The sequence below is a fragment of the Schistocerca americana genome, chromosome 5 (genome assembly GCF_021461395.2).
Source record: "Schistocerca americana isolate TAMUIC-IGC-003095 chromosome 5, iqSchAmer2.1, whole genome shotgun sequence".
Lineage (NCBI taxonomy): Eukaryota > Metazoa > Arthropoda > Insecta > Orthoptera > Acrididae > Schistocerca > Schistocerca americana.
Window position 1 is genome coordinate 551163940 of NC_060123.1, and position 25347 is coordinate 551189286.

Consider the following 25347-nt stretch of genomic DNA (forward strand, 5'->3'; position numbering starts at 1 on the left):
GTGCACTTTTTCACGCGATGATGAACAACGATTTCACGAATTATTTCCAAGCATACTTGCGTAGGATGCACCTTAAAAACTATGATATATGCGCTTTGGTTTTATAGATGACGTGTGACTCCTTCAGGCAGTTCCTGATTTGCCACATTTTCATCTGCTACAATTGTCACACTTACAAGAGGATTCCAACGAAAGTAAAGAAGCATATGGAAATGTTAATAGAGAAACTAAAAATCTTCTTAGAAGGAAAAAGAGAAAACATGTGGACAATTCAATCAAAAGAGCAGAGGAGGATAAAGGGTCAGGGAATGCAAGAGATTTTCACAAATCAGATTTTTCAGAAAAAGATATATACCACGGATATATGGCATTAACGAAGTTATGGAAAGATCCAAATATATGGAAATTTGGAAGAAATATTTTGAGGAACTTCTAAATGTTGAAGATAGAAGTGCAGAAATGGAGCAACAACGTGATTGCCATAATGTAGATCTATTCGTGGAGCCGCCGACAGTGAAAGAGACAACAGACGCAATCAGAATACTAAAAAACAACCAAGCTACGAGGAGAGACGGTATTACAGCTGAATTGTTTTGGAGGAAGGAATAAAATTTGCAAAACAAGCGCACAAGCTTGTTACGAACATCTGGAATGGAGAAAGAATGCCAGAGGAGTGGACAGAAGCAATTATAATACCAATTCATAAAAAAGGTGACAAACAACAATATGAGGACTACAGAGGCATCTCATTAATTAGCATCGCAAATAAAGTGTTCTCCAAGATTCCCCAGAAAAAATTAGAAACATATTTAAAAGAGATAATAAATGAGAAACAAGCGGTATTTATGAAGAAGCGTTCAACTACTGACCAGATATTCGTACTGAAATAAGACATATCCAAATATTGGGAGTGTAACAGAACGATGGCAATACTATTTGTTGGTTTTAAGAAAGTCTGTGACAGTATATCCAGAGATAAGTTGTGGCATAAAATGTCAGGATACGGAATATCGAAGAAGATTATAAATATTGTGAAAGTGTCTCTGAAAGGCTCGAAAGTGGTAGTGAAAATGTATAGAGAATATTCCAAGGCGTTTTACATAAAAGCAGGAGTCAGACAAAGAGATGGAATATCACCCCTTTTGTTCAACACAATAATACAGGAAGCGCTGGACGCATCAAGTGAAGCAAAAGTGAGAATTAACATAGGAACAAAAATAAATGTGCTGGCCTTTGCAGATGACGTAGCTCTAATCGCTTAAAATCCGGATGTCCTTAAAATACTGGCAAAAAGACTGTTTCAAAAAGCAAACGGAGTTGGATTACAAGTAAATGACGGGAACACAAAATTCATGAGGGTAGGAAGAAATTACAGAACAAAAAGATGAGAAACCGTGCAGATCGATAACACGTTTGAAGAAGTAGGTGAGTTTAAATATCAGGGGGTATAGTAAGCGACAAAAACGATGAGAAGCAAGAAATAGAGACGAGTGTCAAAGCTGCAACCACAGTATTATACTCACTCAACAAACTACTGTCATCTAAAATTGTTTCAAGAGGAACCAAAGTAAGAATATATAAAACCATAATGAGACGAGTATTGCTACATGGGGCGGAAACATGGACAATAGATAAATACACCGAGAGAAAGATAAAGGTTTTTGAAAATAAAATCCTGTGAAAGATATTTGAACCAATCTGTGAGAGAGGAGAATGGCGAAAGCGAAAGAATAGGGAGTTCAGAGAGCTACAGAGCGAACCATACGCAGTTGCGGAAGCCAAGACAAAAAGACTAAGAGGAGCCGGCCAAGTCCATAGACGAGAGCAGAGAGCTTTAGTGAGAGAAGCCTCAGAGAATAGACCGAAAATACGAAGACCTCTAAACAGGTCGAAAATGAGATGGAGAGACCAGGTTGCCAAGGATCTCCAGGTATTGGGAGCAAGGAAAGGAGATGCCGAAGACAGAATACCGTGGAAGAGGTTACTTGACGAGGCCAAAAACCGACTGGGGTTTGTGGTGCCGGGAGAGTAAGAGCAAGAGCAAGTACAGTTGTCAGAACTGCAACTTATGTTGCAGTTCTTGTATTTCACTATAGGAAGGTAGGGAGGATGAACGTATTAGAATGGGCTTTGAGATAAGAAATTTCAGTCAAGATATCTTGAGAAAAATAGATTTACAGCGCCTCTCTGCAGCTGAACAATTATTTGAAGGCCTGGTAAAGGAAAGAAGGCAGAAAACGAGAAACCAGAAGAGAAGCCTTGGAATGAAATGGGACTTCAGTATAAACCTGGGGCCTTCTGAAGAGATGACATAAGGAAAAAACATAACATTGTACTTTAAATTGCGCTTCCCGAAAATGATATTTTTTAAAAGTTTATTTACCTTTTTCTCAAAGTCTATGAAGGTTATAATTGCTAAATTTTGTGCACTTATTTTTATAACCCCGATGGATGTTTTATCAAGAGTAAATTTTGTAATTCTGAATATAAGCCGAGATATGGGGCAAATTGCTTGGAATTTTGCATAAATTTTATTAAAATTATTAAATCCTCTCACAAGAGGGTTTTTAAATATATCTATTTAAAATATATCTATTTAAAAACCCTCTTGTGAGAAGATTAATACATGCAGAGAGATAAAACAGAGCAAACTTTGTAGAAATCTCTTGAATAGTGTCTGAGAAAAAGGTACATATATTATTTTTGAAAATAAAATTTTTAAATTCTATAAAAAAAGTTTAATAAATATAATCCAAGGAACTTAAGAGTAAATGTGTTAATTTCATATGAAACATGGTACAAAATTTCACTGTCGGATCTTCAAAATTGTGGATTAGGTGCACCTTTTAAATAAAGTGCGTTTTTCATGAACGCCCCCCTAACTTGTTCAAATTACATTCCTTTGTTTGGTACATCACTTCTGAAAATTACTTATTCTTAGGGTCATCACATCGAATGGAAACCTACTTAGGAGCAGTTGTAGAGACGGAGCAGTGCTGGTGAATTACATCTTTTCTCTTAACTATGAAACGTCCCCTTAGAAAAATTATTGAATTACTGTGCTGGTAAACCCCTTACGTTATTTGATTTTCAAACAGCTGAGCAGAACTGAACGTACTCAGACATTTCGCTCTTTACTTATTCTGATCAACACTAAACTGACACACAATATTTTTAGCGTAACGCAATCTGACTTTCAAAAATCCCTACAAAAGAATGGCCCTGACTAACAATAACCCATACCTTTCATGAATCACTTACCTCACAAAAATCTTCGGTACTCGAACTACTGCAATACAGCGAGCGCCAATACTGCCAGCTAAATAAAAGATTCAAACTACTGAAGGGACTAACTACTGATAGGCATAGTTAGCAAATGAAAGATTTTGATTAAGAACAAACAATGTATTTACGTTAATAGTGTTCAAAGGTCATAATATATAAATCAGTTCATGACATCCACTCTTACAAATTTACTGTCTCTGATGGACACACGTCCAGATCATCCGCTCTCAAAACTCCGCCATCTCTCTCCCCATATCCACCACTGCTGGCGCCTCATCTCCAACTGCACAACGCTAAGCGCTGTTCACATCCAACTGCCCAACACTACAATAGCGAATTCCAACAATGCAAACCATCCACAGACTGCACACATCCACAGTCAGTGATTTTTATACAGAGCGCTATGTGGCGTTACCAACATAAAAACCTAAACAGCCTACTTACAGCTTGTACTATTTGTTATATTATCGTGGTTTAATAATATCTACGTATAAGTTGTTTTTTCGAATATTCGATTATTTCTATAACGTATTTAAGCGACTTGCCCACGATGCAGTTGCAAGAATTACTACAGTATTTACGAATTTTCCTTCTCTTGTTACTGAAAACCTGCGTACACTAAATTCCAAGTTTCCAGCACCGGCACGAAGTATGCCGGATTTTTGTCATCGCATTCATCCTTCCAAAACCATTGAGAAAATTCCTACAAAACATTGTAGCTTTCAGACTGTGAACATTTGTATTACATAACAACTGATTAGGTACGACCGGTCTTTGTCTCAAGATGTCCTAATCTGATTATTTGATGCTGCGGAACTTAATTAATCTGTATTAACTAAAATATTACCGTCGTTGTATAACTACGTTAACGTCGTAGTATACATATCCTGATGTCGTTCCAATTCACTCTGCCCAGTATTTTCTGGTCCCTGCTTCATGATGTTGCTATTGTTCAATCACTGTAGGGTGCTTCATTTCTGGTCTGCCGAGTAGTTGACGAGATAAGATACCCGGCAAAATTTTCACTTTTCGTTGCCACCAATATTAATGTTTTCTGTATACCACAAACAGAATTTTGGCCGGTCAATTCTTCCTCACCCACTCGCTCTATAGCGCTTAAAGTGAGATTGGAAGTTCAATAGGGACATATAAAACTGATACCGACGATCACTTCCAGTTTTGCATTACTTCCGTTTATCTGACTTTTTTTCCTTGTTTTGCTGCAGTAATGCCATCAGTTCAGAGTAATTGCTGAAACATCCTGTGTTTGAAGAAAGGATCAAAAAGCGATCCTTCGTTAGATCCATTAGTGATTTCTCCGGAGCCGAAAGTATTCAGTGCTAATGTGTTAATTTATCTTATTCATATTTTCCAAGGTTTTTCTCTATTGCTCCAGGTTTAATAGTAGTAAGATACCTTCAGTCGTGCAAGTCTGATTCCAGTGCCGATCACTGCCCAACCCGAGGTTATGATCTTTCTTAAAAACTGGTGACGTCGAAAGGATGTCGGTAGCTTTGATTCAAACGAGAGGACTTCAAAAAAGTAAGTTACACGTGTTGTCCCTCGCTAAGATATCTGCGCAGGAAGAATGGCGCGTTTTCAGAAGACAGTATATGTTCTGAACTTTTAGCGGATACAATTCTACTACAGTACGGATAACAGATGTATCACAGTGTGGGAATTAAATGGCGCGGCGACTCGAAACATACTCCAAAGTTGAAGTACACGGGACAATAAGATTCTTGTGGGCACAACGTCCAAATTTCACTCAGACTCGTGATGAAATTGTGCCGCTATGTGGACCAAATACAATGTCATGTCCAGCCATAACGGAATGGTGCCAACAATTTGACCAAGGCCGCACAGGTGGGGATCGGTGGAGAAGGCCATCGGCATCAACCACGGAGGGAATTGTCCAGACTATTACGGAAGAATATTTGGTTGGGGGGGGGGGGGGGGGGGCGGGAGGGGAAGAGACTTTCCAACGAAGAGGTCGTTGGTCATACACACAGTGGTTCTCGAATGGTTCAGTGACGGAGGAGAGGTTTTCTGTCTTCGAGGAAATGACCGATTGGCAGAACATTTCAAGCATTACAGAGACGTTGCGAAATAGTATCATATATCTGTGTCACTTTGCAGTGTAGAGTAGCATTCGGTAAAAGATTTTTTAGATCCACGATAGGAGGAAAGGCAGGGTCGGTCGTAAATTTTTAATCTGTTTTTTGTGGATCGATTTTAGCTACTGTGTTGCTATCTTCCGTGCATGATATCCGAGTCATGATCAGTTATCTTAAATATAATATCACATTGTACTACTTGACATTACAGTTTAACTGATGTTTGTTATCTGTAATGACAGGTGTTACCATGTGCTCTTATATTATCTTCAGCGTAACCAATCGAAGTAATGATAACTTATAGTAAATATAATAGCACATAGTAATTGTGTGCCGCGTGGGATTAGCCAAGCGGTCTTAAGCGCTGCAGTCATAGACTGTGCGGTTGGTCCCGGCGAAGGTTCGAGACCTCCCTCGGGCATGGGTATGTTTGTCCTTAGGCTAATTTAAGTTAAGTAGTGTGTAAGCTTAGGGACTGATGACCTTAGCAGTTAAGTCCCATAAGATTTCACACGCATTCTTTGAACAGTAATTGTGTATCAAATGTTCAACACCCCCACTCTTCTCGCCCTGTACACGTCATCCGGCCTCTGGCGATTCTCTCGCCACTGCGTGAGCGCTTTCCGGGTTTCGGCCAGTCAGTCAGGCCGTGTCCGCTGCCGCGCGGCTCCTCTCAGCTTGCACGGTAATTTCTGATATGTTTACATGGCCGTAGTTCTGCTGTTTATTCATGCTAATGTTCCGCTCTTCGTCGTTCGTGTATAGGGGAGATTTATTAGCATCGTATTTTATTTTTATTTTCTAGGTCATTGCCGCTCCCATCATTTAAGAAAAAAATTTGTGAAATATTTTTAAATTTTAACTACCGCTTTCACCAGATGAGGGTATATTGGACGTGAATGGTGGGGAGTGGCTACAGGGCAATGTTCAACTTTACTATGTTTAATTAGCGTATGCGAGTACCTTCTTGTTTCATTCAAAAAACTGGCTATTTAAGAGTTTAATTTACACCTCAGAATTGGGGGACCGAATAGTTTATATGAACTCTTATTATACTATTTTTTGTACAGATTGCCTGAGAATGCACCGATAAGTGGTGCGAAACCGGTCGCAGATTTAATAAAAATCATTCATACTGCCACTGCGGAATTTTCTTTGAAAAAATGTCGAAGTTTGGCTGTGGTTGCCCTCCCTACAAAACAACATTCTAAAATGTCCCTGTATTACTGAGAGTAACAAGAGTTCCTTTACACAGCTTTGGGACACGTGACAAACTTATTTGTAGCGGTATACAGTCATATTCCACAAGTATGTTGCCTTGACACCGATGATCTCCTCTAGTTTGCTTCATACATCGTTGGTAGCTAATCAGACGTTTATTTTCGGAAAGAAAATGAATTTTATTTAGTATCTAACGGGAAGGAAAAAATGCCAAAATGAACCGCACTAAACATCTAAGCGTCCGGTTACTGATTTAAAACGCAAAACTCTCTTGCGGAATTGAAACAATTTTAATAACTGAGGTCATGACGTAGATAAAACTAATTAATGTAAATTTATAATGGATTTCGTCAGATTTACAGTACGGCATGACTGGATGAACAGCCTATTGCGGAAGCACAAGCAGACAGTTGGAAACGGTAGCTGCAACCTATGCTGCAACATAATCCGTCAGTATCACCGCTCTGGACCCGACCGCGTCGCAGTACCACATTGAATTAGTGCTATCATTTAACGAAAACTAGTAACCATCAAAATCGCATCCGAAACTTTGTGAAAACCACACCTTAATCGTACGCAAATTGATAGAGGCGTTTACGTGGTAAAGCTATCTATAATGACCTGTGTAATATACAGATTTCGTCTCTTGTGCGCATACAAATTGTTTTCTATCTCGTAACACGCCAGTGATATTTTCTGGAATAGATTGGACGAAGATGGCAAGCAAACCATTTCATGGATAAAATTTCGGTATTCATGCCCGGTCATTCTCGTTGTTTCGACAGCTGTCTTCGCCGTCGTCTTCAGGAGGAAAACTGTTGACACCGAGGCTTGGCGCCGTGCAGCACCTAACCGCCTGCCAACCACGACAGTCAGTAGCCTTTCTAATGTTGATAAAGGTGGAGACGGACGTCGGCAACCCGAGAATTTTATTGCAAATGAAACGGATGGAATACCAAGATGACTTCTTTTCGTCGTCTCAGAAGACTCATAGGGCACAAATTACTCCAGCTACATCAGTATATCGCGGGCAACCCTAGATTGTGTGGAACAAGGGCATAAAAGACCATCAGTATGATTTTGCCTGCTGCATGTTTGATTCACGGTTGTGCATATGAAGGACAGTTGTCGGTATACCTCCCTGCAAGCTTCATTTTCTCTAATCATACTACTTTCACTGATTAAATGAGCAGACTACGGCTTATCTCAGAGAGTAGAATAAGGAAAGGCAAGCCTACGTTTCTAGCATTTGTAGACTTAGAGAAAGCTTTTGGCAATGTTGTTTGGAATACTCTCTTTCATATTCTGAAGGTGGCAGGGGTAAAATACAGGGAGCCAAAGGCTATTTACAATTCGTACAGAAACCAGATGGCAGTTATAAGAGTCGACGGACATGAAAGGGAAGCAGTGGTTAGGAAGGGAGTGAGACAGGGTTGTAGCCTCTCCCCGATGTTATTCAATGTGTATATTGAGCAAGCAGTAAAGGAAACAAAAGAAAAATTCGGAGTAGGAATTAAAATCCATGGAGAAGAAATAAAAACTTTGAGGTTCGCCGATGACATTGTAATTCTGTCAGAGACAGCGAAGGACTTGGAAGAGCAGCTGAACGGAATGGACATTGTCTTGCAAGAAGGATATAAGATGAACATCAACAAAAGCGAAACGAGGATAATGGAATGTAGTCGAATTAAATCGAGTGATGCTGAGCGAATTAGATTAGGAAATGAGACGCTTAAAGTAGTAAATGAGTTTTGCTATTTAGGGAGAAAAATAGCTCGCGATGGTCGAAGTAGGGAGGATATAAAATGTGGACTGGCAATGGCAGGGAAAGCGTTTCTGAAGAAGAGAAATTTGTTAACATCGAGTATTGATTTAAGTGTCAGGAAGTCGTTTCTGAAAGTACTTGTATGGAGTGTAGCCCTGTATGGAAGTGAAAAGTCGACGATAAATAGTTTGGACAAGAAGAGAATAGAAGCTTTCGAAATGTGGTGCTACAGAAGAATGCTGAAGATTAGATGCGTAGATCACATAACTAATGAGGTAGTGAACAGAATTGGGGAGAAGAGAAATTTGTGGCACAACTTGACCAGAAGAAGGGATCGGTTGGTAGGACATATTCTGAGGCATCAACGGATCACACATTTAGTATTGGAGGGCAGCGTGGAGGGTAAAAATCGTAGAGGGAGACCAAGAGATGAATACACGAAACAGATTCACAAGGATGTAGGTTGCAGTAGGTACTGGGTGATGAAGAAGCTTGCACAGGATAGAGTAGCATGGAGAGCTGCATCAAACCTGTCTGTGAACTGGAGACCACAACAACAACAACATTGAAGGATGTAATGTTTCTTGACCCGTCTTGGAACCTGAACCGTGTTTTTCCCTTGGTTTACTTCTCTTTGGAGTTTCCGCGCATTCTTAGAGGGCGTTGCGGAGCCGCTGCTAGCGCGCCCGGTAGGAGCAGGCGCTGTATGCCGTGCCGAGGACGGACAAGGCATCTGAGACGAGTGTTTGGCCCTGGACGACCGTTCTGCAGCGGGACGCTCGGTCCCTCTACGCTAACTCTGGATGGACCCAAAAACCCGGGTCGTGAGGACACGAGAGGCCGTAAATCTATGGACAACGTTTAGTTTCCGGTCATGGGCTGGGGAAGCTATGAAGTCCATCTGCGGCTGGCAGTAACCTCCAGAAGGTCGTGTCGTCACTGAAAGTAAGATTTTTCATCTATTTAGTGCAACGCTCGTCGTCTGGCAGCGCCAATCTCCCGGTGTTGTGGGAGCTATTAATTACTGTGTGGCAACGTTTCTCTGCTTTGAGTTTGTGATCGGAAATTGCCTTGCGTGTGTTACTGCCCCCTTGGATTATCGTGCATTTGAAAGCCATGCTGACTTACTTAAGGCGCGCGTCGTAGACAAAAAAAGAAAAAAAATATTTGGCGGTGAACCTTCTGCAAGCAGTTGTTTTCCAATGGACGGCGTAGGTCACTGGATAAGCACGTTGTAAATTGATTAAATGACCTTTTACTGTCTGGCGGAGAGATAGAGAGAGAGATAGAGAGATACAGAGATACAGAGATAGATAGAGATACAGAGATAGATAGAGATACAGAGATAGATAGAGATACAGAGATAGAGATACAGAGATAGATAGAGATACAGAGATAGATAGAGATACAGAGATAGATAGAGATACAGAGATAGATAGAGATACAGAGATAGATAGAGATACAGAGATAGATAGAGATACAGAGATAGATAGAGATACAGAGATAGATAGAGATACAGAGATAGATAGAGATACAGAGATAGATAGAGATACAGAGATGGATAGAGATACAGAGAGAGAGGGAGAGAGGGAGAGAACTGTAGCCAATTAATTTCATGGATGTCTGAAATGATTGTGTTAATGTTCGCTAATATCTCTTGTTTAAGTACGTAGGCATATGTAACTTTAGTCACTGTTATTGTGTACATATTCTTGTTACAGAGTTGGGTCCCTGTAGCATTTAAGTGCTCTATTTAGTTATATTAAGGTAGTGCTAGAGTTTCTATTTAGTAGTCCTCCTTGCCACGACTGATGTCGATTGCTCTGTCCGTCTGAAATGTTGGGTCTATTGGATAGAGACCGTTGTTGACTTGCTCTCCTCAGTCCCGAATTCCCGTATTGATACTACGGTATTAGTTCTGCCGGAATCTCATTTGCAGACGTTATCAATTGTTGTGAACACAATAAAGCTACCTATGCTCTGTAATTTTCGTCCGCTTGCCAGCAGGCTTTGGGTTATAATTAAAAATCGCCAACTGGTCTTCGTCCAGCTTAGTGGCTCGTGTTAGACGAGTTCCCTTAAGAGTTCGGATAAATGTTTGCTCCTCCTGTTGGAGCCATCCTCTTGTACGACCATCTATTGCCGCTCAGTGTTCCAGGAGAATGAAGTAACAGGTTAATTATCCACTCCACAGTTTTGCCCAAAAAAAGCTAATTAGAGTAGTTCTGGATAACCTAAGGATTGTACACTATTAAGATAGTTCTAGATTTGGAGAAATAGCTGTTTGGTAAAATGTAGCCTTCTGTGTCGGTAGTCCGGCGTATTCGATGATCCAACATTGTTGTAGAACTGAAAGACTTGGTTTTGATGCATTTGCTGAGACGTGACTTAATTATTTGCTATTGATGTTAATTGCTTTAGATGAATTTTCTTTAGTCTTTAGTCTGATCGTCCTTAACGGTGTAATACTTAATGTACGTCTGAATGTCCCATATGTCACCTACCGACTTCAGAGACTGAAAAGGTGATCCTTGCTTTAGTTCTATGGGCTTTATTAACCGTTGATCCTTATCGTTTATGGTCATAAATATGTTTGTTTAAAGTAATAATAGATTCCTATTGTTTAAGTAATTCTTAAGTTATATACCAAATATCACGAGTGCAAATATTCTCTCATTGCTACACTTGCGTGTTCTGTGGTTTGCACGGAAGAGTGTGACAAATGCAAAATCTAAAGTGAAGCGTTGGGCTGAATTAATCCTTTCCCTATCTTTAACTTGTTTGTCACTTGTTATTGAAATTGGTTGGGAGAATAGTTTGATTGGGCCCGTAGAATGAGTGTATCAAACCTATATATCTTTCGCACGATGCACATTCTTTCCTGTGGCATATGCCGGCACAGATTGTTGAACGTTTCTAAAACGCTTACGCACTGGCCAGAAAAACAAGTGGTAAATCGCAAACTCTTCTTTGTTTCTTTCCTTTGCCGTCCTTTCATTTGCCTTCGTTCGTCGGCAAGTGGGACAGACACACTTGAGGAATTCTTTTCGATCTCATACATGTACACAGTGTGTCTGTAGATTCCCGTTACAAACTTCTGGAACTTGTAGAAGGGAGTGAGTACATAATATTTTTAACAGGAATCCATGTCCGGAAACTTACCGTTTACGTTCTACAACGGCTTTAATTTAGGTGTTTAACTCATCCACATCTGCCTGAGGAACTGAATTAGCTGTGACACAGTACAAATATTAGGGAACAACTCGAAAGGAAAAGTAGCGAAACATCTACTTATCACTTAAGCACGTTAGTTTATATTAACACTTAAACATTACCTGTTAATATTCAAAAAAGGAAGAAAACCTAACATGCTGTTGGTACAGAACAGTACTGACGCATTACAACAGCGGCTCATTGCGGCGAACACTAACACTGTTGCAGACATTGCACTACGAAGCATATTATGGTACACACTCTGCATCCCACTTTGTGCCCCTTAAGTTTCTAGTGCAGCAACCAGGAGCCTCCTCAGCAGGTCTTCCTCTCATTCCAGAAGACTCGCAAATTAAACTTTGCAAGGCAGACTTTAAGTGACATAGGCGACAGTCTGCCATAGTACACGTTATATGGTCTACCATATTGCATACCAGGGTAAACAGCTCTCAGACTTTTCTCTTTCCCTCAGCAGATGAGGTCGCGTCACACATCTGAATTGAAACTGTCGTAGAACGGAAATGGAGCGTTTCCGGACATTGATTCCTATTCAAAATATTATGTACTCATTTCCCTCTACAAGTCAGAGGTTTGTAACGTTAATTTCCGAATACCGCGTATATTACTCTTGCTATTTGCGCTTCGTCTTGATAAACTGTTGGTGGAGTCTGATGACTCCTGTGCTACTTCTAGGGCTGTTGTTTAGCTGGAAATTTACAGTGTTTGTGATGGTTTTGCTTGTATTATTCTCCTACAGTGACGGACATGGTATGACACCATGAAGCACAAGTGCGACATTTACCAAACTCTGAAGGTACGCATCCGAGTCTTAAACTTTCATTCCATTCGAAACTGATGTCCGTCATCGAAGTTAGTATGAGGTGTGACCAACAAGTGCACGAACCCCTTCTTGTATTCGATGTGGCTTGGAGGTAAACAGCATTTCTTGCCATGCCTGAAACTCATACTGTGGCAGTTCATGAATACGGTTTGCTGGAGAATAGTAAGAAAATATAGGTCATCGCAACGCATATCAAACATACTTTGTGGGTGAAAAATCATGATCTCGAAGATCGATGCCTCCTGTGACGTTTGACCAAGTTATCTACGGATATGTAATCTTAGACGTGACCGCCACAGATAGAAACGAGACTCATAGCTGAGCACGCGCCACTCACTGTCAGAGGTGACTTTGGGCCTACAACGTGTTTTGTATGGCCGTCCTTGTGCCTGGAGGTCTGGGGGACCACGGGCGTTCGCTCTTGTAAGAAAATGTAACATCTACAGCCGTCCTTACGTCATTTATTGTCTAGGTACCAGTTTCGGCGCTTCACTGCACCGAGCTGACAGTTAATGGTTGGAGAGACGAAATCAAAGTAGTCTGCGTAAACCAGTCGTTGGCCACTGATGCACTGTATATATGGATCGTGATAACCCCTTCAGCGTCAACTGAGGCCTGAAGATGGTGCACTGAAGCGCCGCAACTGGAAGCTACACAATAAATGACATCATAAGGACGACTGCAGGCGTCTAATTTTCTTTCACCGTGTTAGTCTCCGTTGTCTGTCATCAGCGGTAATCAACGTGTCGCAGCTCGACGTCTCAACCCAACTGACATTAACGTACTATTTGCTGGAAATCCACAACTGTTGCCATTTTTTTCATAATGAATAAATCCACTCTAGCTGTACTTGACTAATTCCTCCCGGGTTTCAGGATGAAAATCCCATCTTCAGGTGCTAGAAAAAACAACAAAACAAATAGGGATTCTTCATAGAATAAATTAATATTAAAAGTGCCCATACAAATGTGAACATCAGCTTATACCTTAATTGCTTACAGAAAGTAGTACCAGTCATGTAAAAAATCCAGCAAATTTATCAAGTATCATGTGAGATCTCATGCGGGTGAGGCATAAAAAGGTTCTGAGTCAACCAGTACCGCACCGGGTAAACGGGGCCTAAATGAAAACGACTGTAATAGCAGATAAGCTCACATTGCCAGTCCAGTGCAACCTATGGGGCAACTGCGAACGACTAGCCATGTGACATGGGCTCAAGGGACTAAAATGAAAGCATCAGATCCGCAGAATGCCAATTTCTGAACCTCAAAAGTAGCTTACCATTAGTGTCCAGCCCGTTGCATATCGTGGAGGCCCAGCAGGACTGTTCAATAGACTACCACGCGAACCACCGTGAGGCTCCTCTGTACAGATTTACGTCAGAGAGTGGCCTGCACTGGAGCTAACACCGAGGCCAGGAAGGACCACCCGAGAAATCAAAGCTAACAGCACGGCCATACTCCTAAGTTTCCTCCCAAACGTCACCCGCCACTAACAGCGCTAAGACACCTTACTTATGCTTGATATTAGCCAAGATCGCCCTAGTACAGAGAAAGCAATAAAAGAGACATGCAGTTGTCAAGAAATGAAAATAATAAAAAAAGTATAACGAAATTGTCAATAAGAGAAATTAATAAAACCATAGTACAAAATTCAAAATTAGTGAAAACATAGTACAAATTATGAATGGGGTTAAACCAACATACCGCAAATCAAACGTAATAGTGGAAGATATATCTATATACAGAGTATGTCATGTTAAGAATGTGGTGCTGGTAAGAATCTTTTTCTGCCCCCACGCGCACAGCATCTCGCGTGCTACTTCATAAATTTGCTGAAATTTTTACACGACTGGTACCATTTTCTCGTACTCATTCAAAGTAGAGCACTTGATGTTCACATTTGTATGGGCCCTTTTAATATTAATTTATTTTATCAAGAATTCCGGTCAATTTTCCTTTTTTTTAACGCCTACAGATGGGGTTTTCATCCTGAAACCAGGGTCGTGTGTAAGATTTCATCAAAATAAAAAATTAGTCAAGTTACGTTCAGCTGTTGTATTCCATCAGAGCCAGTCGAACAGCCTTACGATATTGTCAAGGTGCAGTGATTCCGGAAGGACCCCTGCCTATTCTTCGTGCCTCATTCTTGCCCAGAGTCTATCTCGTCACCACTCGGTCTGCTATCATTGCCCCACAGCCAGCTGTCTGTGTGATCCGTCGCTATGGTTCTCCAATGTCCCTCATACTGGTGATCCGACGTATCTCAAAGTCCGCAAGATAGCGGTAAGCACTTTCTCAGTGTGGTGATCTCCACCTGAGAAACTTCAGTAGCATTGGACTACAGTTGGGCTCCACCAAAACTACAGTTCGGTAATTTTGGTACAGTACATAAATGACATAGTAAATGGTAGTATTGCCGGTGGTATTGGTAGAATTGCTATGACAGAAATACAAATGAACATGTGAGGGAGAAATTCTGGGCCAACCACTCCTTTGTTTTTTGTTGGTTTGGTTTGGTCATGAACAAAGTATGAATAGCATTTTATAAGTAATAAAAGTTAGTCCATCACGTAACAACTGAGCTTTTAGGTAACAAAAGCAATTACTTTTGATAGTACAGTTTACATGCACAAACATGAAAAATCTACAAAATTATTGACGTTATTTTTACTAACTAGAACGTTCTAAAACATAACAAAGGAAAGAGTTTCCTGTTATTATTAAGTGCGAAAGTTGTTTAGGAATAACAGGAACTTGTTTCATATCAGCTCGACGAAGTGTTGAAGCAATGTTTCATATAATTTAGTTTTGAGTTTTTTATTTTACTTTTGTTAAGGAAATTGCGTTTTCAAGCACTATATGATAGATCTGCATCTTTGTTTTAAATAAAACATGCCTCTGTTTAAAGTTCGAGAAAAAACATAATTAAACACTAACAATTTCAATTTTGCTATAAATACTGTTAATTTTTAAGTAACAGAACAACAATGTTCCGTAGATTACGTGGTCATTTGTGTATCGTCACCCAGTTTATAAATAGTTCACCGCTTCCAGTTGCTAGGTAACTCTAGTAAGACACAGAACACATAAACAAAGAAAGCGTTCGAAATGAGGTAACGCCCGACAGGTATGCAACACACATAAGATACACGTAACACAGGTACGATGTTAGCCGATCAAAGCTACTAGGAAAACTACACTAGCTCAAAATGGTTCAAATGGCTCTGAGACTTTAAGGAGAATATAATATTCCTAATTCGAAAGAAAGGTGCTGACGTGTGAAAATTACCGAACTATCAGTTTAATAAGTCATGGCTGCAAGATACCAACAGGAATTCTTTACAGAAGACTGGAAAAACTGATAGCAGCCGACATCGGGGAAAATCAGTTTGTATGCCGGAGAAATGTAGGAACACGCGAAGCGATACTGCCCTTACGATTTATCTTAGATGATAGGTTAAAGAAAGGCGAACCTATATTTATAGCATTTGTAGAATTAGATAAGTTTCGAAGATGTTGACTGGAAGACTTCCTCTGCAATTTGAAGGTATCAGGAGAAAAATAAAGCGAGTGAAAGGCTATTTACAACTTGTTCAGAAACCCGATAATAGCTGAGGACCATGTAAGGGAAGCAGTGGTTGAGAAGGGAGTGAGACAGTGTTGTAGCCCATCCCCGATATTTTTCAATCTGTACATTGAACGAGCAGGAAAAGAAATCAAAGAAAAATTTGGAGTAGGAATTAAAGTCCAGAGAAGACAAATAAAAATTTTGAGAATGAAATTTTCACTCTGCAGCGGAGTGTGTGCACTGATATGAAACTTCGTGACAGATTAAAAGTGTGTGCCGGACCGAGACTCGAACTCGTGCATGGGTAGCTCAGCTGACAGAATACTTGCCGGCGAAGGACAAAGGTCCCGAGGTCGAGTCTCGCTCTGGCACACAGTTTTAATTTGCCAGGAAGTTTCAAAAATTTTGAGGTTTGTCGATGACATTGTAGTTGTGTCGAGACAGAAAAGGACTTCGAAGAACAGTTGAACGGAATGTCTTGAAAGGTGAGTACTCGATGAACATACGCAAAAGCAAAACAAGGATAACGGAATGTAGTCGAATTAAAACAGATGAGCCGGCCGCGGTGGTCTAGCGGTTCTAGGCGCGCAGTCCGGAACCGCGCGACTGCTACGGTCGCAGGTTCGAATCCTGCCTCGGGCATGGATGTGTGTGATGTCCTTAGGATTAAGTAGTTCTAAGTTCTAGGGGACTGATGACCACAGATGTTAAGTCCCATAGTGCTCAGAGACATTTGAACCATTTGAACAAAACAGATGACGCTAAGGGAACCAGATTAGAAAAGTGCCACTTAAACTAGTAGATGAGTTTTGCTATTTGCGCAGCAAAGTAATTGATATGGTCGAAGTAGAGAGGGTATAAAATGTAGACTGGCAATGGCAAGAAAAGCATTTCTGAAGAAGAGAAATTTAACACCGGATATAGATTTAAATGTTAGGAAGTATTTTCTGAAGCTATTAGTCTGCAGTGTAGCCATGAATGGAAATTAAACATGGACAGTTTGGACAAAAAGAGAATAGATGCTTCCGAAATGTGGTGCTGCAGGAGAATGTTGAAGATTAGATGGGTAGATCACGTAACTAATGAAGAGATACTGAACAGAACTGGGAGACAATGAGTTTGTGACACAGCTTGAACGAAATGTGAGATCGGTTGATAGCACACATTCGGAGACAATAAGGGATTACCAACTTAACACTGGAGGGGAGTGTAGGCAGTAAAAATCGTAGGGGGAGACCAAGAAATGAATAAAGTAAGCAGATTCAGAAGGATGTAGGATGCAGTAGTTACTCGGAGGTAAAGAAGCTCGCACAGGATAGAGTAGCATGGAGAGTTGCATCAAATCAGTCTTCGGACTGAAGACCACAACAACAACTCTGTATTGATTATTCTGAGGGTGCAGTATGTCGAAACGAGTAATTTACAGCTGATGTGGATAAAAAGGGTACGATCTAGACAGTTCGTTCATTGTAAAAGTGTATGTCTGCCACCTGACGTAGAATGAAGAGCTATGATTAAAATAAGAACTCTTATTTCAGAGGTAGTGTTCTGTGTCACGGATTGCGATGAGTTTTACAGCAAGGTGAAATATAAGTAAGTTTTGTCTGTTAAGGCAGACAATAAATTGGGTCTGATATGGATAACACTTTCCTGAAACCTTTCTGCAGGTCTGACACGAAATTACCTATACTGAAACGTGCACAGGCTGCCAAATCTTGCTTTCTCAAAAACTTTTCAATAAACTGGTGGCAAAGAAATTGATCGGTAATAGCCTACATTCTCCCCTTCACCCTTTTTATAGAATAGTTTCACTAACGAGTGCTTCAGTCTGTCAGGGAGCAGACCACACCTGAAAGACACATTGCATGGGTGACTGAGTAATGTATGGTGTACTGATCTTCATAATCCCATTTGAAATTTTATCATACCCGTATCATACCCATGGAAGCACTTATTTTGTAATGATGTAATATTTGCTTAAGTTTCATACTTGCCTGTTTACTGCATCTGCATGTGATACAGTTGTCTCGGAACGCCAGCTTTCATGAGTTCTAAATACAAACCTGAACGAACAAAATTTTGATTTAACTTGCAGAACATTCATTCTCACGCGAGAGAGGTGTAATACGTAGAGCACCCGCATTTTGCCCTGATACCACCTTTAAAACTGACCATATACTTTTTTTGGTGTGAGAGCTTCCTAGCCGGCCGCGGTGGTCTCGCGGTTCTAGGCGCGCAGTCCGGAACCGTGCGACTGCTACGGTCGCAGGTTCGAATCCTGCCTCGGGCATGGTTGTGTGTGATGTCCTTAGGTTAGTTAGGTTTAAGTAGTTCTAAGTTCTAGGGGACTGATGACCACAACAGTTGAGTCCCACAGTGCTCAGAGCCATTTGAACCATTTTGAGAGCTTCCTATTCTCTTGGTACAATGCGTTGTTTTAACCTCTCTTGACATTCCTCAGCACTTCCTAGTATTGTTTGCACTAGAATTCTGTTACCGAACTCTATCCTTCAATTTTGATACAGCGTTCATTTCCTCCTGTATGATACCCTAATACCATTAACTGTTCAACTATGTTGCTTATTAGTGCCTGCTTTTTTGGGACCAGCGCACTCTAAACTGCGGCATAGAATTCATGCGGTCGAGGCTGCCAATTTTTAAAAGGAAAGGGACCCGACACGACTCATAGCTATTAAAAGAAGTGCTAATGGTTTGAAGGAATTTATTATACTTGTGGCAGCAATAACAGAAGGAGCGTGTATTAAATTTATTTTATACTGACCGGACGTCACATTAACACACGCCTTGATGCCGCAATTACGTTTCAATGTAATCCTGTAAACTACAGTAATTGTTTCCTATTTATTAATATCGTAAAAGACAGTTAAATAGACATCAGTTTGTATCCCATTTACACTGAAAGGCCAAAGAAATTGGTACAACCGCCTAATATCCTGTAGGGCCCCGCGAACACGCAGAACTTCCGCAACGGGATGTGGCGTCGACTCAACTAACGTCAGAAATAGTGCTGGAGGGAATTGACACCAAGCATCCTACACGGCTGTCCATAAATCCGAAAGAGTTAAGAGGGGGTGGAGATCTCTTCTGAACAGCACTTTGCGAGGAATCCTAGATATGCTCAATGTTCAGGTCTGGAGAGTTTGGTGATCCGTGGAAGCGTTTAAACTCAGAGGTGTGTTCCTGGAGCCACTCTGTAGCAATTCTGGACGTTTGGGGTGTCGCATTGTCCTGCTGGGTTTGCCCAAGTCGGTTGGAATGCAAAATGAGCGTGAATGGATGCAGGTGATCAGACAGGATGCTCACGTACGTCTCACCCGTGAGTCGTATCTAGACGTATCAAGGGTCACATATCACTCCAACTGCACACGCCCCGCACGTTTACAGAGCCTCTACCAGCTTGAACAGTGCCCTATTGACATACATGCAGTGTCCATGAATTCATCAGCTTGCCGGCCGAAGTGGCCGTGCGGTTAAAGGCGCTGCAGTCTGGAACCGCAAGACCGCTTCGGTCGCAGGTTCGAATCCTGCCTCGGGCATGGATGTTTGTGATGTCCTTAGGTTAGTTAGGTTTAACTAGTTCTAAGTTCTAGGGGACTAATGACCTCAGCAGTTGAGTCCCATAGTGCTCAGAGCCATTTGAACCAATTCATCAGCTTGTCTCCATACCCATACCCGTTCGCCGCTTGATACAATTTGAAACGAGACTCGTCCAACCAGACAACATATTTCCAGTCATCAACAGTCCATTGTCGGTGTTGACGGGCCCACGCGAGGCGTAAAACTTCGTGTCGTGCAATCATCAAGGGTATACGAGTGGGCCTTCGGCTCCGAAAGCCCATATCGATGATGTTTCGTTGGATGGTTCGTAGCATGACATTTGTTGACGGCCCAGCATTGAAATCGGCAGCAATTTGCCGACGGGTTGCAATTCCGTCACGTTGGACGATTCTCTTCAGTCGTCGTTGATCCTGTTCTTGCATAATCTGTTTCCGGCCGCAGCGATGTCGGGGATTTGATGTTTCACCGGATGCGTGGTAGTCACTCGTGAAATGGTCGTACTGGAAAATCCCCACTTCATCGCCACCTCGGAGATGTTGCGTCTCATCGCTTGTGCGCCAACTATAACACCACTTCCAAACTCACTTAAATCTTGATAACCTGCCATTGTAGCAGCAGTAACCGATCTGACAACTGGGTCAGGCACTTGTTGTCTTATGTAGGCATTTCCGACCGCAGCGCCATATTCTAAATGTTTACATCTCTCTGTATTTGAATGCGCATGCCTATACCTGTTTCTTTGGGGCTTCAGTGTTTCATCGCAGTTTAGTCATCCACAGAGCACCAATCCTATTTATTACTCTTCCAATACGACTTAAAATTTTGAGATTAATATGAGTTTCCTGGGTATGGTAATGCGTCATATCTACATATTACAGTTTCACTTTACATAAGAGTATTGTATCACGTGTCCACTACTGTTAGGAAAACATCCTGTTAAATACAGACGTGGAAGTAAGAAACCACAGAATTATTTAACAACCAGTCACTTTCAACACAGAATTAATTTTGCAGAGAACATCATATAATTAAAGAAAGAATATGAGGACACTCCCAACAGATTGCTTCAGAGGCACTGTACGACCTGATGTAAGGTCAGAATATTATGAAGCACTTACATTGTAACTTGTTTAGAGTGAAAAAGAAAACACCAGCAGTTGTGTTCGGCAAAGGTGGATCCCCGTCAGTATGCTTCAAAAATTGTAGTTGAGAATACTATGGGCATATAGCACATAGCTAGCGTATGTGCTACAGCTCGTTCGCGTTCACGTTGGACTAATGCGCCCAGTACCATTCGGATGAAAAATTCGACTGCTGACGTAAAACAGTTCATGTTACATCAACATCTGCAATTTCAGTCTTTTAAAAGCACACAGAGGATAAAAAAAACTTCCCCGTGGTGCCGAATTGACGTTAGAACTCGAACTGCGTTTTATTGGCGATGCCGTAAAACCTGAGGCAACTTGATATTCGACAGGTTCCGTGATATTTATCTCCGGTGGAGCGGCGCACATCGCCCTCCTGAAATCCCGAAACACAGAAAAACGTGGCTGCGGAAGCAGGTGTCTCGGCTTTGCATTCTCGGCCGGAATACAATGTTTACACTGCCCTATAAGCTGTGTGGCTAGCGGCGCAGGAAGCGTTCGCGAAAATACGCTACTCGGATACTCTGGCAGGTGGGCGATCGAATAACTTGCCAGCCGCACTGTATCCGCGGACAAAGCAACCTGCCGGGAAAAACGTTCGTGCTTCTTGCAACGCCCGATGACGCAGTTTGCTGTGGTTTTGAATTTAATCCGCTACTGTAACGTACGTGTTGAAAATCTGCGATTTAAAATTTTCTGATTCGCATTGGTTTAGAATTCTAATACTTCAGTTTCTACAAATTAGCTTTTTACGTGTATTTATCTTTATTGATGGTCCATCACCTAGATAACAAATGTAAGGTTCTCATATGTTTTCTGCCAATGTAAATAATTCACTTTTACTACACTGGGACACAAATGAATGAGCGCGCTGCACGAGTATGAATAAGATCCTTGATTCGTATTTAACTTTATCTGTGGTTTACTTACTCGTCTGTCAGTTGTACAGAGCTGGGGCATTTTTATTTGAGGCTTAGGAACGAGCAGTTGAATTTTTAGACAGAGATTTGACATTTATGAATCTGAGAGAAACCATCTGGAATACTTTATTATGGAGGTGAAAACTTGTTTGGAAACACATGTTATTGACTCTATTGATGGAGAAGATTTTTTGGAGGAATTTTTCAAAGTAAGCAATAGATTTTCAAGAATGAAATGTTTGTTTCATAAATATTATTTGAAGCAAATCTTTGTCGCTCAGATAACTAATAAAATTCATGATTTATGTTAATTTGACCTCTTTGTTTTTATGATGTAACAATTAATACCATTGGATGGAGTATCCGTAATTATTGAACTAAAAGAATGTCGTAATTGTTAGTTTCTTCTTATGCTGTGCAGTTTTTTGACAATAATCAGAGTTTAATTTTTCAGTAACGACTTTCTTTAAAGTAAAATCACCCTCTATCATTCGTAGTAAAGTTTTGAATACTTTGTTGTGTGTGAATTGCATCTTACGCTCAACGAAGCAACAGATTGCTTCTGATAGACAAAAAACACATTCTGTAGCGAGTAATTTATTTTTTCTTTAGCTCCTCCATCTGCTGATTTCTATTCGCTTTCGAGAACTTCAATGCACCGGACACAAAACATCATATTCAGCTTGAGGTAAGTTACTTTTAGTTCAGGGCAGATCTCATTTTGCATTCTTATGAGGAAGCAGTTCGTAGTCGGAATTATCAGGTCTTATGCTAAGCCAGCAGATTAATTTACAGTGAACTGTGTAGGTAATCTCAAACAGTTTTGAACATGGCTGTTACTCGACAACCGTATACTAATTACAACATAGGATTAAACAGCCAACTGGTTGTTCTGCTGAAGACACCCCTAGTAGGTGTCGAAACCTAGGTCAATGTACCTACCGTTTATGTGCAACCAGTTGGCTGTTTAATCATATGTTGTAATCTCAAACAGTTATTTTTTTCTGAGTAGAGTAACATTATATTTTTGTGGTAATTTGAAGTTAGAAACTGCGCTTCATGCATTTCAACTTCCGTGATGTACTTCAGTATTGAGTTTCAGTTAAATAGTTTTCATTGAGTACGTAATTAGTTACTTTTGGCATTTAATTAGATTACTTTCATTATTTCAAATTCAATATTTCAATAAGTTTAAATTTTGTTTCACGACACTGTTAACATGCGCAACACAGGGGTAACCATTGCTCAGCAGCTGAATATGACTTCTAAAGCTCGCGTTACACGAGGAGCAAGTTTCGGAAAAAAGAATACTCAGTATTTTGATTAATAGATAATTTTTTATAAAAAGCTTACGCGATATTAGCTTATTTACATCACGTTTTGATACAAGTTTTACAAAAAATATACACGTTTCTATTGTTACTTCTTACAGTATCTAGTATATACTTAAGACTTCGTTACCTGGCAGAGGATGACCGTACAACACTCCACTTTTGTTAACGAGAGGTGCCCTGGTCTCTTGATGTAACACAGTACCCGTTCACCCAACGGTTGTCGATATTAGATGTGCACGTTCGTCACACTTCGTGGTTGTTCTCTGAGAACCACTCACCTCGCTTTTTCTAAACACGTCCCTTCGCTGTTCTGGAAGCGCTCGGTCGTGGTCTCGTATAGAAAAGGCGCTTTAATTAACATAATCGCAGGAAATCATTAACTAATTTGCAGTAAAGAGATTAAATCTTTAATTAGTTCTCGTTCATGTGTACGACCTCACTAATCACCGACCCGCGGTCGGCGGCTCGTGGTCTTGGGGTAGCGTTCTCGTTTCCCTCTCGCGGGGTCCCGGGTTCGATTCCCGGTGGGGTCAGGGATTTTCTCTGCCTCTAGATGAGTGCGTGTTGTGTGTCTTTCATCATTATTTCATCCTCATTCACTCGCAAATCGCCGTAGTGGCGTTAAAGAACTTGTGGAGCAGCGGCGGAATCGCCCCTCGAGGGGTCTCCCGGCCACCAATGCCATACGCTAATTTAACATTTTGTGTCTTTTTAACAAACTTTCATAACATTACGCCGAAATTTATTCTATGACCGACGAGGTGCGTCCGTGCGCTTTAGCCGACTCCAGCCAGCTTCCTTCTGCTGACACAAGCCACCTTCTGCCTCAAGTATTTTAGCCAATCACAGCAAAGAAATTTTTATGCTACAATGGATATAGGAGCTTGGCAAATAGCAAACGAAGTTGTTCCTCGCTGGGTGACGCTTTGCCGCGTCAGCAAAATATGGATGCCAACTAACGGTTATCGAATGCTGCATTACAAGTCACACACAGATACGTGACACTGTTTTTCAACGTGGTCACAAAGTCTTTCTAAACAACGTCCAACTGTCCGTTCAATTCCTCGACGATAGAAATACCCTCTTTGTTCACGGAGCCATTCGGAAACCGCTGTGTGATCGTCCTCGTCGTTGGAAAATGCTATTAAGCGGTTTGCTTTAGTCATAAAACCAATTTGGAATACGTAGAGACAACTGGTATTATTCCCACATGGTACGAAGAGAGATTAGAGAAGGAAAAGGACGTGCTTCTGTTCTTCGTTTCACTAATATAAAACCCGAACACTATATCTAACATTAATTGTGCAACATAAACTTGAGCTTTACATTCTTAAATCCCACATAACTGTCAGATTTTCTTTAAGTTAATGGCTCAGTACGGTAGTTCATTCAGGCCTAACGTAACAGACGTTGTAATTGAAAACGGTGAATACAAAGTTTTCTAAGTGAATAGCGTTTAGTCAGACCTTTGAGAAAAAATTTAATTCTGAACCTCACATTGACTGTAATAGACTGGAAACGAAATCAAATTTCGGTGTTGAACATCCTTGTATATAAAGTTTAAAAGTGTGTTACTTAGTTTCGATAACATAAGAAAAAAACCTCGCGGGCACTAACTGTTTAAATGATGTCTAAAGAAAGACATATTTTGTACGTCTACGCGGTTTTTAACGTTGTTGAGAGAGACTTTTTACGCTGCCAATTTTATCTAAACATGTTTTTATGTTTTTACCACTTTAAAAAATACATAATTTTTGTATTAGAAATTATTACAGAGCAGCGCGTTTATTAGTTTTCAGTAGGGTACATCAGGCTGATTTTTCCTCAGTGGCAAGAGTACTATCAATAACATTTTCCATGGTTGATGTTTTGGCAGACACAGCTAGATTGCAGCCGTATTACATATTTTGGACGTCAGTGAGGAGTTAGGAGTAGATACTTTGGGGCACACTAGCCAGGGCATGAACGCACTTAGAGCAAGGCAGAAAATATTTGAACCAAACACGTAAAATTTATGTTGTTTTTAATAAATTACATCCAATTAAAAATTAATATCTTTTTGTATTCCTAAGATGTCAGAAAACGCTTATTTCAAATAAAGTATCAAATAAAAGTTTATTTCTTTTCCAAAACATTAACAATATATTTTTCAGTGCATTATTTGCCCCGAAAAACTTCTTTTCGTAAGTGTTTCTCAGGTCTTCAGTGCCACGTAGACTTTCTAATATTATCGAATCAACAGGACGTACCAAAAAGTCCCAATCACACACTCCAGTGTGAAGTGCTGTAACTAAACTTTCACAATATTCAAACGTGTGTATGAAATTATACCTCAACACGGTAGAACTCAACAACGC